The sequence below is a fragment of the Excalfactoria chinensis genome, chromosome 2 (assembly GCF_039878825.1).
Source record: "Excalfactoria chinensis isolate bCotChi1 chromosome 2, bCotChi1.hap2, whole genome shotgun sequence".
In the NCBI taxonomy this organism is placed as follows: Eukaryota; Metazoa; Chordata; class Aves; order Galliformes; family Phasianidae; genus Excalfactoria; species Excalfactoria chinensis.
In genome coordinates this window covers 29902965-29920931 of record NC_092826.1, presented here as the reverse complement: position 1 = coordinate 29920931, position 17967 = coordinate 29902965, and the positions used below count along the sequence as shown (strand labels likewise).

Here is a 17967-nt window from a genome sequence, read left to right as displayed (position 1 = left end):
AGCTGATTTGTTTCAATTACAAAACAAAACACATTTTCTTCTGTTAGCAGCACATTTCAAGCTCAAACAACTGTGAATTTGCAGCCCATTCTTATTGTCCCTGAACTTTGTGTCAAGTTCTAAAAACATGTTTATACGGAAAGAGAAAAACCATAATACTGGCTCCAAGAAGCCTCCAGCTATAGGGCCTTGGAGGGCTGAGCTCAGTTGCCTTTATGAATGCAGAAAGTGGGCACTTACTTTGCTTTCCTGTTTACAGTTTAACACAGTTATAGGGAACTATTAAGGGCCAGAAATGCATATTCTTGTGTAAAAATCTGATAAAATTATAGAATGACTCAAGTTGGAAAGTATCCTAGAGGTTATCTGGTCCAAAGCAGTGCCCAAAGCAGGGGTGAACTCTGAAGTTCTACCATTTCTTCTTTCAGGCACTGTCCAGGGTATTTTGGTATCTTCAAAGATGCACATTCCAAAACATCCCCAGACAGTCTGCTCCAGTGTTTGGCCACCCATTCTGGAAGGACTTTTTTCTCACATGTAGCTGTAATTTCTCTTGCTGTAACACATGTTCATTGCTTCTTAACTTTGTCTTCTTTAAAACCACTCATCACATTAAATGAAGACTGCACACAACTCCCTATCCCTACTCAGCTTCCCCTTCTCCAAACTAAACAAACATGGCTCTTTTAGTATTTCCTCATATATCACGAGGAAGTCATCATGGACGCACTCCAGAAACCTCCTGGATTGCTCGTGCCCTGCTGTGTTGTACCTCCAACAGTTACTAGGGAAGTTTAAGTCCCCCATGAGGATCAGGGCCTGTGACAATGAGGCTTCTTCCAGTTCTTGAAAAAGACCTCATCTATTTCTTCCTCATCATGCATGCTGCAGTCATGCAGTGATGGGGAGTCACCCATCACAACATTACTTGTATTGGTCTACCATCTAATCCCCACCCATGAACTATCAGATATCACATCACTCATCCCCTGGAAGAAATCCATGTATTCGCACCACACTCTTGCATAAAGCACAATACTTTGTCGTTATCATACCAGCCTGCCCTTCCTAATCTGTATGCACCAATTATAGCACTCCTGATTCATGAACTAACCCAGCATAACTCTGTGATTCCAGAGAGGTTGTAGCCTTGAATCTGCATGAAGTCCTCCCTTTCCTCTCACTTGTTTCCTGCACTATGTTAGTATGCTTGCATTTCAGATGGGAATCCAACAGTGCTGATTTCATAGAAAGGATGTAAGGGCTCTCCCCATCATGCTAACCTTATTTGTGTACATACACTTGAGGTGGGCCTTCACTGGCCTGTTTTGTTTCAGGATCTCTCTTGTCAACACTGCCTACTAGCTGGGTCCATCTTCCCTACTTGAATGTAGATCAGTTCCACTCTCTCTCTCCCCTGAATTCACTAGGTTGTTTGACCTAATGCTTGCCCTACCAAGGGCAAGATCCACTGATCTTGTTTCTTCCAAGAAATGTGGTTTAGTGGTTTTCTGTGGGTATGGTAAAGGGAGGACGGTTGGACTAGATGATCTTGTAGGTCCTTTCCAACCTTGTGATTCTATGGTTCTATAAGTAGTGATTCTCACAGAGTGTGTAACAACTGTAACAATCCAGTCTCTGTTGTCATGTAGTCATGGACGTTATGCTCTTGGCAATATCTTTGGTGCACAGAGTGGAGATCAGCAGCAGGTATTATACTGAGGAACAGAGAACCCTTGGCAGTCACTCCACAATTTCCAAGCCCCAGACAAGCAGCAAATTTTGCACAGAGGTCAGGTTTACAGATGAGGAGCTCTGTCTCTTGCAGCAGAATGCTGCCCTCTTTGTCACTTCCTTCTGGTGCTCCCGTGGGGTTCAAGTTCAGCTGGATGCTTGATTGCTCCAGAAACCTTTTTTTGATGTCATGGCACTGAACCTGTAGTTGCAGAACTGATAGTAGAGCAGAAACCTTCCTCCTGATGCCAGAAGTTTCAGACATCCAGCTTTCATCATCACAGGACTCCCCATCTCCCAGACCAGTAAGCACTGACTCTCCTTGCTCCTCCTTTGAGAATCAGGATCTTATACCTGCAGGGTCTCAGAGAAGATCCAACCAGTCCCTCATTCATCACTTCCAGTGATGTCAGCACAGCTTGAATACAAATCTGTAGCCCCCAGCTACAGCTTCCTGCACTCCTGCAGCTGGAGATCAGGAGAGCTCCATCTTCCCTCCAGGGTGAGATCTGACTTAAAGTCTCCATACATCAGGGACAGCTCCAGCTGGAGCTAGGAATCATGTGGCGTGGCATACCACCACCATTGCTGAGTACCCACACACTGTCCTCAGCAGAGCTTCTGGCCCCATTCTGTGAGAGGCACCATGCAAAGTGCTCCTTCAGCTGGCTGCCTCTGAGAGCGGTGCTTTTATGGGCTTCTCCCTCATATCCAATGAGAGGGTACCTGGTCTTCTCTATTCAGGATGTAGATGGATGAAAAGCTCAATGCATGTTTTGATCAGGTGTGATGACAGAACTTATTAGGAGCAGCAGCCTCTGCTAGCTATCCTCTCCCTGCAGCAAGAGGCACTCTCAAGTTCCTCAAAGAGTTTCCAGCACTCCCACCATCCCACAAGAAGCACCCTGCTAATCCAGAATGAAAAGACAGAAACTACTCTGCAAACAGTTGCCCCTGTTGGCTGCACCATACCAGAGGATATGTAAAGCCAGCAGGTATCTAGATAGCACATCTCACTTAATTACTATACAGTCATCTTTAAGCAGAAGAAAAGATTTGGGGTAATTCCACAACTGTATCCATCAGAAGTTCCTGCCTGTCAAGCTACTAAACTTAACTTTCTCTCCATGAAGAAAAGTCTATGAACCTAAATGCATTTTACAGATTCATATGCCACAACAGGCCCTCACTTTTTCCCTCACCCCCTCCCCACCTTTTCTTTTACAGGGTGTTTAGGGAGTTATTTATGTGATAATGTGGAAAATGATATTCAGCCTGTGGCTCTAGAGCCTCATGCAGCTCTCTGGCATCAGTAGAATGATTAGGTTTTACACGGTTTTGATTAAACTTCTCTTGCTCTGCATGGCCTCAAGCTGAGTTAAGAGCACTGATAATGTGAACATTGCCGAGGAAGTGCAAAGGAGTACCTGAAATCCTTAGAAAATGGCCAAAATCTGTGAGGACACTGGCTTTTCTACAACATGGGATGCGCCAAATAGAAACAAAGCATCCTCAGTTTTTCAGTGCAAGGATAAAATCTGCATTAACAAAAACCTTTAAAGTGGTCATAATATTATGCCTGAAAGCAGGATGCAGTGATTACACTGAGTTTTAACACAGAGTGACTCTGGGTCCTAGAGAGGCATGCCCATTCAACACCACACAAATTTAAGATGTCACATCTACCACTGATCATTAACAAACATTCCCAGTACATGCCTGAGTTGCCAAAAGGCCTGAAAAACAATCTTGGATGCTCATAGAGAATTTGTTGACTATTAGACAGTAACATACCAGATCAGAATTTCTGTGACAAGTACTTGAGCACTACACTCCTCAGCCCTCTGCAGGTCTGTTCAGTCATAGAACTGGAACAGTCAGGATGTCAAACAGCAACACTTCACACACAGACTCATTAGGTTTTAAAACTAACTATATTTAAATAATATACTACACAGGTCGAGGTTGTTCTCTGAAGAAAATTATTGTGTAGAAACATTCCTGGGTGATACTGACACAATCCACAGAGCAAAGTCTGTCAGGCGCACCCAAATGACAAGACTACAAGAACAGAAGACAACAGAAGGCAACACAGATATGAAATGATACACTCAATCAGAATGTGACAAAAGATAATACATTAACAAGCAATCATACATAATCTACTAAAACAAGTTCATTTTCATCTGTCATTTCTGGACATGAGATTCCCTAAGAAGATCCTTCACATACGAGGTCTGGGAAACAGGTCCTCTTAATTACCTCTAAGTTTAATAGAATAAGAAATCTGCATTCTAGCTAATACCACTGGCATCACTTAGGAATAGTCAACCTGAAAAAGGGTATTTGCTCTACGGTTGTGACCTTGAATGCCAAGTTTCAGCAATGAGCAAATATTTACAACTGGTTATAAACCCCTAAAAAGAGGGGTTCGTAACAGAAATGCTGACAGACCTTAACTAAGTTGGTGTGAGCGGGCGCCACTATAATTAAATAAATCACCGAGGTCTGTTGACAATTAGAAAACTCATTTTGGTTTGCCACAGAGACAAACAAAAATTCTGTTCATTATAATTTTACTGGAATATGATGTCATAACATGTAAGCATACTGAAACAATCTGCTGCTTTTCTAGCCAAAATATTAATTGCATACTAAGGAGCCCTTGGGGCCTCTTCCTTCTTGGCCATCAAATCCACACACACAAAGACAAATAAAGTATTAGTGCACGCACTATGTGTTCATACTGCATTTCTCTGGATTCCTCAATGGCACAAACGTTTCCGATAAATATTGTTACTATACTCTTAGAAGGGGCTAAAAAAACAAGTGCAAACTGAAGCATAAGGAAACCAGGAAGTTTATTTAGGTTGAGCCTCCAGCTAATAACTCCAGTGAGGTTTTGTCTAAATTTAAGGTATTCTTCACCTATGTAAAAAACAATGACTAAATCCATTTACTCCCCCAGAATGGAAGTGTTATAGAAATTATTATTATCCTATTTCCATTTTTTATTGAAAGTGAAAAGGAACAAGGACTGGTACTGCCACGATGAGAGCTGGTAAAACATGACATCCAAACTGTTACAGGAAAGTCATTCTTCAGATGCCAGCTCCATGCTGAAAGGTCATTCTCTGTTCCTTTTCCACACCAGTTCAATTGAAATGGCAGCCCTGCAGACATAGCTCAACCAGAAAAATGCTCTCAGCTCTGCAAGTGCAGGGACAGAGCCATGGGCTGTGCAGTGGAGTAGGAAATGGCATTCACTGTGAGCAACTCCTCCATACCATCTGAAATTTCTCTTGAGGAGCAAGTTGCTTAGTGCAGCTGTTCCCTGGCCATGCCCTATTTTTCTAAGCAGTCCATTAGCCACATGGATTTCTTACAGATGTGAGTTCTACATTTTGACGAGTGAAACATCCAGCACAGCCACTTTTGTCTTCACACGGTCTGCCTCCTGGTTCTTTCCACAGGTCCTTAGTAACACCAAGAAATAATTACTCTTTTCCAATGCTCCTCTGAAGAATCACAGCCTGCTATCCCTGGGTCAGTCTACCTATCTTCTCCTAGATCACCTCCTCATCCCTCCAAAATCTTTAAGCAAGCAAGACAAAGCCTTTCTTCTGCAAGTGACCAACTCAAGGTATTTGAGCATCAGCTGTTAAAATCACCCAATTCTTCCTGTGTATTTTGATTTTCCTCTCTTCATCATGACACCTTCTGCATTCCATGACCACTTTCCTACTTTCTGTGCACCTTTAAGAAAAATAATTTAAAAGATTACTTCAGAACCTGGAAGAGGAACAGCACTTAAGCTTCCTCCAAGTTGGATTTTTAATACTACTGATCACTTCTGTTCTCCTCTGCCACCTCACATTCTTCATACAAATCCACATCCCCTTCATTTTAATGAAAACAGAAGTCTTATCTAATGCTATCAAATGCTTCACTGAAACCCACTAAATAATGTTTACTGTCTACCTAAGAAATGAGCTAACACGTACAAGGTTAACACATTAGTCAGACATGCTCTACCTTTAGTATATGGTAACATCAGGCTGAGTTTCAACCTGTTTTACTTCCCTGTCTTTATTTAAGTTTTGTTTTAAAATTTATGCTGACTCTGCAAATATTTAATGAAGTTAATGATCATTCACTTTTTTTTTTTCCTTTACACTGAGTCAGGGACTATTCAGTTCTTTCAAACAACGTGATTAACATAAGAAAAAAAAAAATGACTCACGCTTTCACTATCACAATATCAAATGTCTTCAAACAATTCTAAGTTAAAAAGAAAAGGGGAAGGGATTCAGTTTCAGTAATACTATCTACCATAGAATCTTCCCAGGAGAACTTGTGATGATAAGACAACAATATTGCCACATCACTGTATCTTTGAATTCCAAGTTGCTGAATACATATATTTGGCTGAAAATATTCAATATTTACCCTCTGCACATGCCACTAATATGTGTACCGTCTGCAATAAAGAATATGTACACTGACGAGTGTTCCGTATCAAAAGTAATTAGAAAAAGCCAACAGAAAGCTACAGAATACTTTAAGCGTCACATATCAACCTAACAGGTACTACAACAAACATACCAAGCTGGCTTTGCAGCACCAGTTATAGACAGATGCTCACGTGCACAGAAAGTTCTCTGATTCTGCTTTTATTTCTCCCTCTACTGGGAGACTCAGTCTAAAGCCCTTATTAAAAGTGGAAGAAGGGACACAAAGCCAGCCTGAGTAACCTGATGTAAGTGTCCCCGTGGCTGGGGTGTTGGAGCTTGATGATGTTTAAGATCCCTTCCAACCTAAGCCACTCTCTGATTCTATGAGATATGGGTGAAAAAGGCTGTGAAGAAGTATAAAGAAAAAATAGGGAAAAAAAGGATCATGACATGAACCTACCAAAGTACTAAGCAAGGGACACAGGGTGGGAAATAAAAGTGAAAAATAACAACCAAAATCAAGAAGAGAGCACAGAACAAAATGTTATGTTCCTCTGGAGAAGTACTTTTATCTATCAACCAAGCAATTAAGTCATGAAAATGGTCAACACAACATCGACTTATTCTTGACTGCAGACATAGCATAAACACTATAAGAACATAACAGAAATATTGCCTCCAGAGTTTAAGGCACTGAAATGTCAAGTGGTCAATGTTGAAATGGGGACGGAGGTTGGGGAGGGAGAAAAAGATAAATATAAGTAAAAAGAAAATGTTCTTTTCCGTGACATAAAAACAAGTACAATAAGAACAAAAGAGAAAACATAATGAAGCTGTGATGTACACTGCATACTTAGAGGTTAGAACAGACATCCAGAAGACAAACATCTCAAACTCTTATCTTCTTTGCTCATAAAATTTCCCATGAACTGTATTACTCACTAATCTTTACAAGCACGCAGAGTGGTTACTGAGAATGCTGTCCAAATACCCATTACAGTAAAAGAACATAAACAGTGTTGCATATCTGACTACAATATCATTTTCCTTCTCTATAAGAAATTCGCATTTAAAAAAAAAAATCATGTCACTTGCCAGCCTATGGACTCAGCAAATGAGAAAATAAAATATATCATTCATTTATCATACTGGTAATACAATGTGAATAAAAAACAAAATCATCTATGGGCTAGGCCTTCACAGAAATTAATTAACATTATGCACAGAGGAAGAAGACCCAAGAAAGCTTAAAGAGCAATTCCCCCCATCCAATTTAAGTTAAATTGAAATAACCAGTGCGTATCAAGGTACATTCTGTTCCCATTTGGAGGAATGTAAACATACAGACACTAAATTGCGTTCTCATGAGTCAAAAATTTAGCCTATCATTTTAAGGTTGGCAATTAAAAGACTGACACTAAGAACAAATTGAAAAATCACACTTAATTATGGCTTAGCAAGCCTCCTCTAAGCAGCTGAGCATAGTTAACTGAGAGCGCATGTGCTCACAGCTCACCAGTCATCATCCTCCAAAAATGCACCATCACAGCCAGCAGCAGCTTCTGTCCAGAAATCTGACCACCTTTACCATCAGACTTGAAAAGAAATGAAACATGGAGAAAGAGAGAGCTTGGCCAATGGGGAACAGAGCACATCTTGTGTTGCTATGCACTAATCCCATTAGCAAGTTGACAAGGATTAGCAACAAGGATGGCCTTGCAAAGCAAGACTTGGGAAGGAAAGGGAAGCCTTGGGAAGCAAAGGGAAGGGTCTGCTAATCAATTACAGCAAAGATAGAAAGGGGCAAAATGGTAAGAGAGAAAAAAGAAGAGTGCTGAATTCATTCAGTACTTCAGTTCTTTCCTACACAAAGACATAAGAAGTGCAGTATTTCCTAGGGAGAATATTCATTAAAAGCAGACATAATACTTCTCTTCCAATGCCTCCATTTTTCAAACTTTAGTAGATTTAATAGATTTACACCAATGACCAAGAAGGAAATATACAGTCATAGCTAATAAAATCATAAATGACTGCAATGAAGGTCCAGTAACAGTGGTCATTGATGCACACGGTGAGTTGCCTCAGCCAGTCCACTGAACACACTTCAATGCAGAATACTAATACAGAAATAGAAGTTGGACTGTGTTAGCTCAATATACTAATACACAGTATCCTAGAACTGCTAAAAAGCAGAAAATGTGGGAAATGTTTATAAGCTGGTATGGGATTACATTTTAGAAAGCAGGGACTGTGAAAAAGATTCTGAGGATAGGGATACCAAAGACTATTGATAAAATGCATATCCAAAATGGCTGTTCTAACTTTTGATTGAATAAACAAATCCAGTACTGAGAGTTACTTCTGTTGAGTAGAAATAAGGTGCAGTGGCTGCTGCCTGTCTTCTTAAGAACTGTCACTTCTGTTTCGCTGGCATGAATGCCAGACTTCCACCTATGTCAGTAAGATGGTCAGACTCCATTTTCTCCTCTTTTGTCATGGAGAAGAGACTCAAAGCTAAGAAAGGCTGCTGTTGTTTGGTTGGCTTTTTTTGTTAGTTTGTTTTTCTGGAGATGATTTCCCTTTTGATCACAACTGGAGATGATGCTCCATTTCAGTGAAACAACTCAAACAAACAACTCTTGGTGCCAAAGTACATGATGCTGTGAGTTCAGCTGCCCTTTCTCTGACAATAACCAACTTAAACTGGCATTCTTCTTTAAAAAGGTCCTGGAGAGAAAAGCAGATCTTCAGAAGATCCTGGGAATTAGCATTCTGAAAAGATGTTAACTGTATTTTCTTTCACAGAAAACATGCAGCCACCAAGATTACTGCTTTAGAAAAGACATAAAAAGGAACTACATTATAGTGTTGGTTCGTGAGAATTTCTATTCTAGACTTATTTGTAAAGGAATCCCGTCATAGAAGAATCTTAAGACATCTTTTTAAAGAAAATTTTATACTTTCTCAGTTTGTGGCAAAACTTCCTGTTCAAAAGAGACAAAGACCTTGGCCTAGGAAAGATGCTGTTTGCATTACAATTCCAGTCAGGCCTTATTGAGTTGTTATCTGGTAAAAATTAGTCACTAACTTTTTTTGCTTGCTTCCCTCAGCAAATTATTATGTTCTCTCAGTCTACCATTTGAGCTCTAGCAGCAGTTGACCTGAAGCATTACAAGAGAAGCAGGCAAAGAACAGAGAATACATTTGGTGATCAGGGTTCATGTTTCAGACACAGCAGAAAGGCCATAACAAGAAAGGAGGGCATCTGGGCTTGCTTCTACTTGATAATGTCTTACAGGTCCACAGTTCAGTAGAACCAGAGGAAAAAAAGACAAGCATGAATAAAAAGCTAACTGTGGAAAGAAAGAAATGCACTCTAAACGTTCCTACTCTTGGGAGAGCATTCCAAATCAGTTTCATACACACCAACAATGCTAGTCTTCTGTTGGTATCTTGATAGTAAAGCATCCTTAAATCCTTAAAGAATCAGATATAGGGGAAGGACTGGGGAACGCCCAGCAAACTGCAAGGCCAATAGATCAAAGAAATACTTTGGGTCTTGGGGAAAGATGCTGGCTCTGAAGACTTTTGAATCAGGTTTACAAGAACACCCTCCAGTGGAAGAACTGTGCTGGAAGACATCCATTAAGTAAAGATGAGGAAGACCTCTATTTCATCCTTTTCAGCCTAAGCGAGAACAAGAAAAATCACAGTTGACACTGGAGGGCATGGATCTGTACCTCCTCCAGAGCTGAGACAGGAGGAAGTCTGAAAGTCCAAAGAAATAAATCTACCCAAACTCTGTCCACAGATGGAAACTTCAGGAGAAATAGTCGCAATGTGAGCCCCGGACTACAAAAGGAAAGAGCAAGCAGACAGGGCAAGAATGCAGGTGGTTTGGGGAGCTCACAATATCCTGAAATCAAACAAAGTTAGGAAAAAAAAAAAGAGAGCAAGACAGAGAGAAAAGGAGAAAGTACTTGGGCTCAGGAGTTCCCCTGTAAATAGGGCCAAGAGGTCACTGATAAAACTACCCACTCTTGAGTGACGACAGTTCAGAAGAATACAATGGTGCAAAACGTTATTCCTTACTATCACATTTTAGGCATGAAGTACGAAGCAGCTAAATGCTCTACTGCAGCAACACTGCACTGGGAAAATTATCCACAGAGTTTTGCCTACATCCTGTGAGCTCAATTTGCAGCTACATAACACTATTTTTAACAGCTGTCAGTGTAAGACTGTAAATACACTCAAGAACATATATTTTATTGATTCCTGATAGGTTAAATGCACCCATTAATGTAGTGGATGGCAGCAATAGCATGAATATGTCAGAACTAATCCATTCCCTGTGTCAAGGCACATCACCTAACACCATTTTGTGAGCACTGTGAAACTTCACCGTAACAGGATGAGGCGACTACAGAAAAACAGCTTTCATGACGAGCTTAATGGAGCCCGTAGATTCCACTGCAGGATCTGGGTTTTCTGATCCCAGATACTCAGTGCATTTTTTATGATTTAAAACACTGTAGAAATTAAACATGAGCTGTCAAGAGATTTTATTGCAGGAATAAATATCCTCTGTCATTTTCTGACAGATTGAGGAATTTCTTATTTTTTTTTATTTTTAACAGACTAATCTAATCACTATTGTCTAAACTGATAGCTACTGGCAATGGCAAAGCTCATCACCTGCAAGCTCCCTTGCCACTGTTCTTTTGGGAAAACTATCTTAAGACAAACAGATGTTTCTGCTGTTTTAAACCAACAGGAAATGGACTGACTTTCTCCCTTTTCCTTTCCTAGAAACAAATACTAGCAAAGAAAAACCCTAGCACAGCTGTACTCAACGCTTGCCTTACAACAATATGTCTGTGTGGGAGGCGTGCAATGACTGGGAACAAACAGGCCGGGGAAGTGAAATGTAGCATGCAGAAGATGAACACAAAGAATTCTTTTATAAACCTGTGAGAGGATTATTACACCATTACACTGATGCACCAGCAGGGTAATAACACTGACGTACAAGATTTTGCTCTGTATTCCTGTCCCAGCTGGCAATGTACAAAAGTTAATAAACAAACAGCTGGCAATCTCAGTCCCTTTCAAGACAATCAATGTCCACACCAACAGAGAGCATCATTACACTGAACAGAGTGTGGGCTTGGTGACCAGTTTGCAGACTAACCCTTAAGGAAATGTTTTTAGGTTAAGCTTCACAAATTCAATACTATGCAGAATCCTTGCTGTCTTTTTATAGATACACCCAATGCTTCCATTTTCACTGCTAACCGATTTGTACCTTTTACATGCAATAAATTTACACATAAAAGTGAAAATTACATTAAAAGTGAAAAACATTAAAGTTGTTGCACTACAGCCTCAATCATTATAGAAGAAGGCTTGAAGAAAATGGTAAAAAAAATGCAGTAAACCCACTTTAATGATAGTTTGATACTGGAATTATGACATGTTAAAGTAAGGAAAAGCTCTACTATAGAAGACAACTTTCTACAGTGCTTCTGCTGTGAAATTCTTGTACCAAAACACAAATTCATGCTGCCATCTAATGGCCTAAATCAGACATTTCCAGCTGAACAATTAAATTGTTAATCTGAACTATCACTTCCATTGCTGTTAGGACTATTTTTCTTAAACTCTCTGAAATCCACATCTGTTGTTCAGAATAAAATTACACTAACGTTAAGGGAAATCTATTCCAGCCAAACTTCTTATTTCTACTCTCACATAGATTTTCAAACTCTTCTCAAAGTGTTTTTGTTCACTTGTCCAAAACGCTGGGGAGAAGGGGGTAAGGAATGCAGAAGTGAGTTTTCTCAAAGTCACTCAATAAATGCCTTCATTGTTACACCTCTTAATTCATACAACATAAATCTTAAGGACAAAACTTTTCAACAGTTAGTGGAAAAGCAAGGCAAAATGGCTTCTTCTGGTTATTTTAGGGGAGCGATGTTGCACACTACAGGTTAAATCAAATGACTGTAACCAGGTAAAAACTCCAGTGCTGCCCAACCTGCTCCATGAGCAAGTGTTTTGTTCACCCTGGGAATCAGGGCACTGATCAGGGCAAAAAGCCTAACAGTTTTTTGCAGCAAAACATGACTTAGTTAAGTCAAAATCATTTCAGTAGAAAGCACATATGTCTGCCTGCCTCTCATTAGCGCTGTTGTTAACCACATACTAGAAATGATTTCATTCTTTCATTCTTTCTGAAGAGTTTGTTCTTCTGGAACTTCTTCTCTCTGAGGAGAGGTTTTTCTCTTTTTACAATCCTTCCACTGTCATAGCCTGATGACTCCCACTACAGCATTCATAAAATTATTATATACCAACATTCTTAGAATTACTTCTTAGAGTAGGATTCAGCTCGATTCAGACATCAAAATTTATACCTTTAATAATGTGTAGAAAACTAAGTTGCCATTACCATGAAGACCTGGAGAGACACATACAACATGCAGACAGCTTATGGCAAAACAAACAGTGCTCCAGACTGAGGACTTCACTGACCAGGCCTTCTGCTGGTTGTAACAGGACAATTAGCCTTCCAGGGGACAGGCTGGTAACACTACTGAGGTATGTGAGCTTGGATTTGAGTCCCAGACTTGCATTAGTCTCTGGCTGCCTCAACATGAGCACACCCTACCATATGGGACGCAGTCGTGCACCAAAGATACCTACAGGACATGACACATCACTCCCCTATAGAAACCAGCAGTTTCCCATGAATAGCTGAGTCCTGGTGGATTATCTAAACTTGCACACTGTTGCTTTTAGGGGTTCAATTTCTTGACCAAGCATAGATATGCAGGGTGATTTGGAAAGCCCTAGGATACCTTGTCTTCATCTGTCACTCTATAATGGTCTCCTCTAGGTGTTCTAAATCTGCTGATCTGACATCCCAGAGACCTTACAATGCCTCAAATGGCACCATGTTTGGGCAACTTAGGGTCACCCTGGAGCTGCAATATATATGTTTGTGAAAACATCTGCCTTGTACACAGCTGGGTATTAAATCCCCTTCTGTTGCAAAAAGCTTCAATAACCAAAATTCAGGCTGAAGCTTCAGGATGAGGCTCTCTGTGAACAAACATCTCCTCCTACAGTATACACAGGTGGCACAGAAGGGCTTCTAACGGCCTGCACAGTTTCAGCCCTCATCCTCTTTCTGTACATTAGGTATTTGGGCTGTATAATTGCAGGTGTACTTCTGGAGACAGTCTCGATAGATTTTGTGTCACATCCTGCAGTGCAGCCTACTCAAAAATTTGGCTTACGTTATCCACAGCTGCTCTTCTGGGTAGATTCTTCTTTTTCTCCATAGCATTAAGTAATTTTTGTGAAACACACAAAGCAGGCTGAGGGTTTAGACTGCATTGCTAAGCAGACTCAAAGTCAAGTAACAGTATCTTCTTATGTCTTATCTTTTATTTATCTAATCTGACAATTTTAGTTATTTATCCAACACTCACACTATTCTTTTCAGTCAGACATCAGACTAAATTTGGAGAACATTAAGTCCACAGATGGAATCAACCAAAGACTGGTCCCTCAAACTTATACTATGCCATGTTTTTAAAGCACTTATTCTGTATTTAGGACACTGACCCAGAGGGCTGATACACATATTCACAGGAGCAATTAAGCCTAAATGAACAGACCCACGCTCAGCCCTCAGCCCAGGAGGAAGGATACACACGCACACTTAGGAAGATGCCTGATGCCTTAAGGCCAGGCAGCTTGGCTGGCTCCAGAAAAGGCAAGACTGTGCTTCTTCTGTGGTGGTGGAGTCACAGACCATGGGGGTGTTCAAGAAGCATTTGGATGTTGTGTTGAGGGATATGATTTAGCTGAGAAGTATTGGCGATAGTTGGACTGGATGATCTTTTAGGTCTTTTCCAACCTTGATAATTCTGCAATTCTGTGATTCTTCCTCACTTCTCTAAGTTTGATGTTGTAAAGAAGTGCTTGCTAACAACAAAGAAATGTGCCCAGAATGACTGAGCTGTGAAGAAAAAGTCAAGGAGGAATGGTCTTTGCACTCTTCCCTCATGTACTAGAGAGAAAGGTAATAGTCTTCTTGTTAGTCTGCAATATACAACATACAAGCAGGAAGAAGAAACCTTGAACAAAACTAGCATGAAGGCTCAGTGCAGAAGAAACCATCACAGTGCACAGAAGCTGCTGTTTATCCCAGGGACATTACCATCTTGCGTGACATGTGCTTTACAGAACTAACACGCCATACAAATTCCCTAAAACCAAACAAGAAACTGCTCTAGTTACTATATTCCCATCCTTTAGCTTGCCGCTGTTTTTTTTTCCTTTGTTCCTATACTTCACAAGTGTTTTTAATTTTGAAAGCTTTTAAAAAAAAATAAAAACAAAAAATGAAGGTTCTTCAAGCTTTCTAGATTGCGGTGAGACGCATTCTAGAGAATTTTATACAATAAGCAAATAACTTCTGAATCCTCCCAGACAACAAGGCTTGAGCTGTGTGATCTCTTTGATGCTGCTTTCCATACTGAAACATCAAAAGCTGGTGTTCAGTTTCTAGTGGTTTTATTTCTTGGCTGAAGACACTCAGTTTGGGTAAGTCTGTAGGATATAACTTCTCTTCTGTCATTTATGGACATTCTACAGTTGAAAATACTTCAAGACCATTAAACTTCAGGGACAGTTGTTTTGCAGTTCTAATTGAAGACAAAATACCCTATTGCAAGCAATCAGTACAACAAGGCAAGCTGGATGACCATGTGGTTTGAACTCATACCTTGTTTTATTGTTTAATTGCTTTAATTTGAACAGCATTTTTTTTTTATTTTTTTTTTCCATTTTCTTTTTTAACTCCTACATAGTTTAAACGAACTGCCTATTGAGGGGTGTGAGGGAGTTTCTAGTGCTGGCCATTGATATGAATAGTATGCACATTTCATCCTCAGTTCTGCCAATACTGTTCAAACCCGACCTACTGTTTCAAAATCCATCCTTTCCTGAGCAGCTTGCCAGTTGTCCCAAATGAGACGCAACCAAAATGAGTGAGCTCATAGTCCATGAAAACATTAGCACTTAATTCCCTAGGGTGGGTTTGTAAAGTTGTTAGATTAAAAAACAAACCATACCAAATGCAATGTTCACCATTTTTAGCTTTTCTGTAGCGCACATTGTTTAATCCAAAAGGTCCTCACATGCCTTTACTGCAAAATATCTCAGAACTGAGAGACTTAAAAAAGGTAGCATTCACCTAGTTAATTTTAAGTGATATAAAGTCTTTTTTTTTCCTTTTAATTATAATTCACTAGAAATGAGTCCTTTGTTATCTAAAAAAAACTGTCCAGCATGGCTGGATTCAGGGCTGAGAGTCTTTCTTAAAAGCTCACCTTATCAGAGGCAATCGAGACTCCTAGTACTAAACCTAATGCATAGATTCTACTGGAATAATCTGGAGAAGTCTCCATGCTATGAGTGAGATGAAAAAGCTTTGAAAGCCTTATCTCAATCTAGTATGAACTGCAGTCTACAGATACTTAGTCCACTGGAGACCAAAGCTGATGCATTCATGTGATTTAGCACAGCACTACACAGACATCAGCTTGGGTCAAGATGCAGCATAATGACAACGGCCCAGTACTGCCAACCCAGTGACAAACCATATGCACCACCTTTAATGAAAAGTCAGGCTGGTACCTTCAAGCTCTTCCCTCCTCTGTCCTCTCTCCTTGGCAGTAACTACTGGTATACATTACTGAGCCTGGTATCATGCATACACAAAGCTCAATGAACAGCTGGCATTCAGCATCTGCCACAGTGCAGCACCACCAGCACTAAGAGCAGAACAACCAACAGAAAGTGTGAGCAAGTGCTCCTGGAAAGCACAGGAGAACTATGGAAACATGGGGAGCACAAGCTGCATGAGAAACAGTGCCCAGAGGAGAATGTTCACATAAGAGGTCTCATCACTCTTCCCTTTCAATCTGGCCAGTGGGAAAGGCTTGTTCTCCTTTTGAATCAAGGTCACCTCAGCACAAATCATTTTAGGCTAACATGAAAGCCAGCTCTCAGCTTTGCATGCAAATGGCAGCTCTCAGACCACACTTTCATGAGTTCTTGAAAAGGATCTTTTGTGCCACTTGAAACACAAGGTGTAACTGCTCTAAAGATACGTCCTGAGATGAACTCAGTTCTTTACTCTCCCCCTCAAGTCATTCACCTTGCCAGAATCAAATTCCCCCAAAACAATCTCCTCATCTTAATCTGGATCTTCACCCACATGAAAAGCACACTTTTTAAAGTGGAGACGAGGAAAGGGAATTTAGTTACAATATTAAAAAATAAAAAGTCTTCCAATTTTTCTGCATACTTACTATCTGTTTTAATAACACAGCTATTTCCTCAATCTAGAGTCAGAAGCTGATGAAATACAGAGGGCAGTATGCTACGCTATGTTTCAAATCTTAGGTTTCAACATTACTGCATCTAAAGGGCGTAAGATCATTTACGCTATTCCCTTATAATGTAAGCTCTAATGAACAGCATTCAAATGATACCTTACAGAGTCCAAGTGCTTTTCTTATGGGATCATAATGAATTTGCACGTTCCAATGCAAAACAAGCTGATAAACAATTATTTTTGACACAGGACAAGTCCCTAGATATTATGATATGGCACCATTCTTCCTTCGCTGGTATTACTGTGTGTGCAAGTGTATGAACAGGAGGTGTATGCATACAGGCATACAGGCAGATATAGTTATTTGCTACTTATTTACTTTAGTTACTTATTAATTTACATCCACCATATCATTAACCATCCCGCACAGCCTACTGCACTCAGCTAAGCAGAGCAGAGCAGACAAGTGGAGATTCTGGCCTCTGTCCCACCTTATCTATTTGTTTTGTGATCAAAAAGTCAAATACATTTGCTACCTAATGAACCTTTAAAAGTAATGTTGATATACCATTTGTACACTAACACTGGAACGAAGTTCAAGAAATAAGTAAACTTAAAGACTTCACCAGACATGCTACACATTTCCCATGCAAAGAAAAACAAATCTTTAAAGTTAGCACCTGCTAAATTGAGGTTTTGCTTCTGTAAATACATTTCAGTAACTAAGCTGAGTTTCTAGAATCTCCAGTTTCATGTTTCTTACTAACTCGCACTTTTTCGAGTGTAGCCTTTTTTCTAGTAGTCAATGTCATTACAAAAGCAATTAAAACAAATAATGTAAGATTTCTGGATACCAATAAAGCTCAATTCAGGCCCTATATCCAGCCACTTAAATCATGACATATGTGAGTGGAGACTCTAGTCAGCAGCAACAAGAAATAGAACACGAGTAACACAATAACCAGACACTCTGCTCTGTAGAATAATGAAAACAGTTTTCTTCCAGTTTGTTTGTTTCATCTTGCATTTTCAATTCAAACTGCCTAATTTTTAAACACTGCTACAAATTCAGCTTCAAACAAGAACAATCTGAGCAAAGCCACTTTTCTGGCCTTCATAGTCACAATCTTCTTGATGATTGCGAGGTGTATAAAATTATTACAGAATCCATCAAGTAAACCCCTTAGCAGAAAGATAACATATTTCACTGCAAAAATATTCTGTTGGAAAGTCTAACAGTGTTCAGACTGCTTTTGGAGTTTCAGCCTAATTCCGAAAGAGTCGATCAAACACAGTTCCTCTGGGAAAGAAAAAACAGGAAGAACAGGAAGAAATCTCAGAGAAACGGCCCTCGGGGAT

General features: G+C 40.0%; 1 protein-coding gene across 4 annotated transcripts in view; it reads right to left on the bottom strand.

The window, feature by feature from the left end:
- The window catches only part of STAU2 (staufen double-stranded RNA binding protein 2), a 154869-nt gene that overhangs the window by 112081 nt on the left and 24821 nt on the right, over positions 1-17967 (bottom strand). The gene's annotated exons all lie outside the window — the stretch shown is intronic.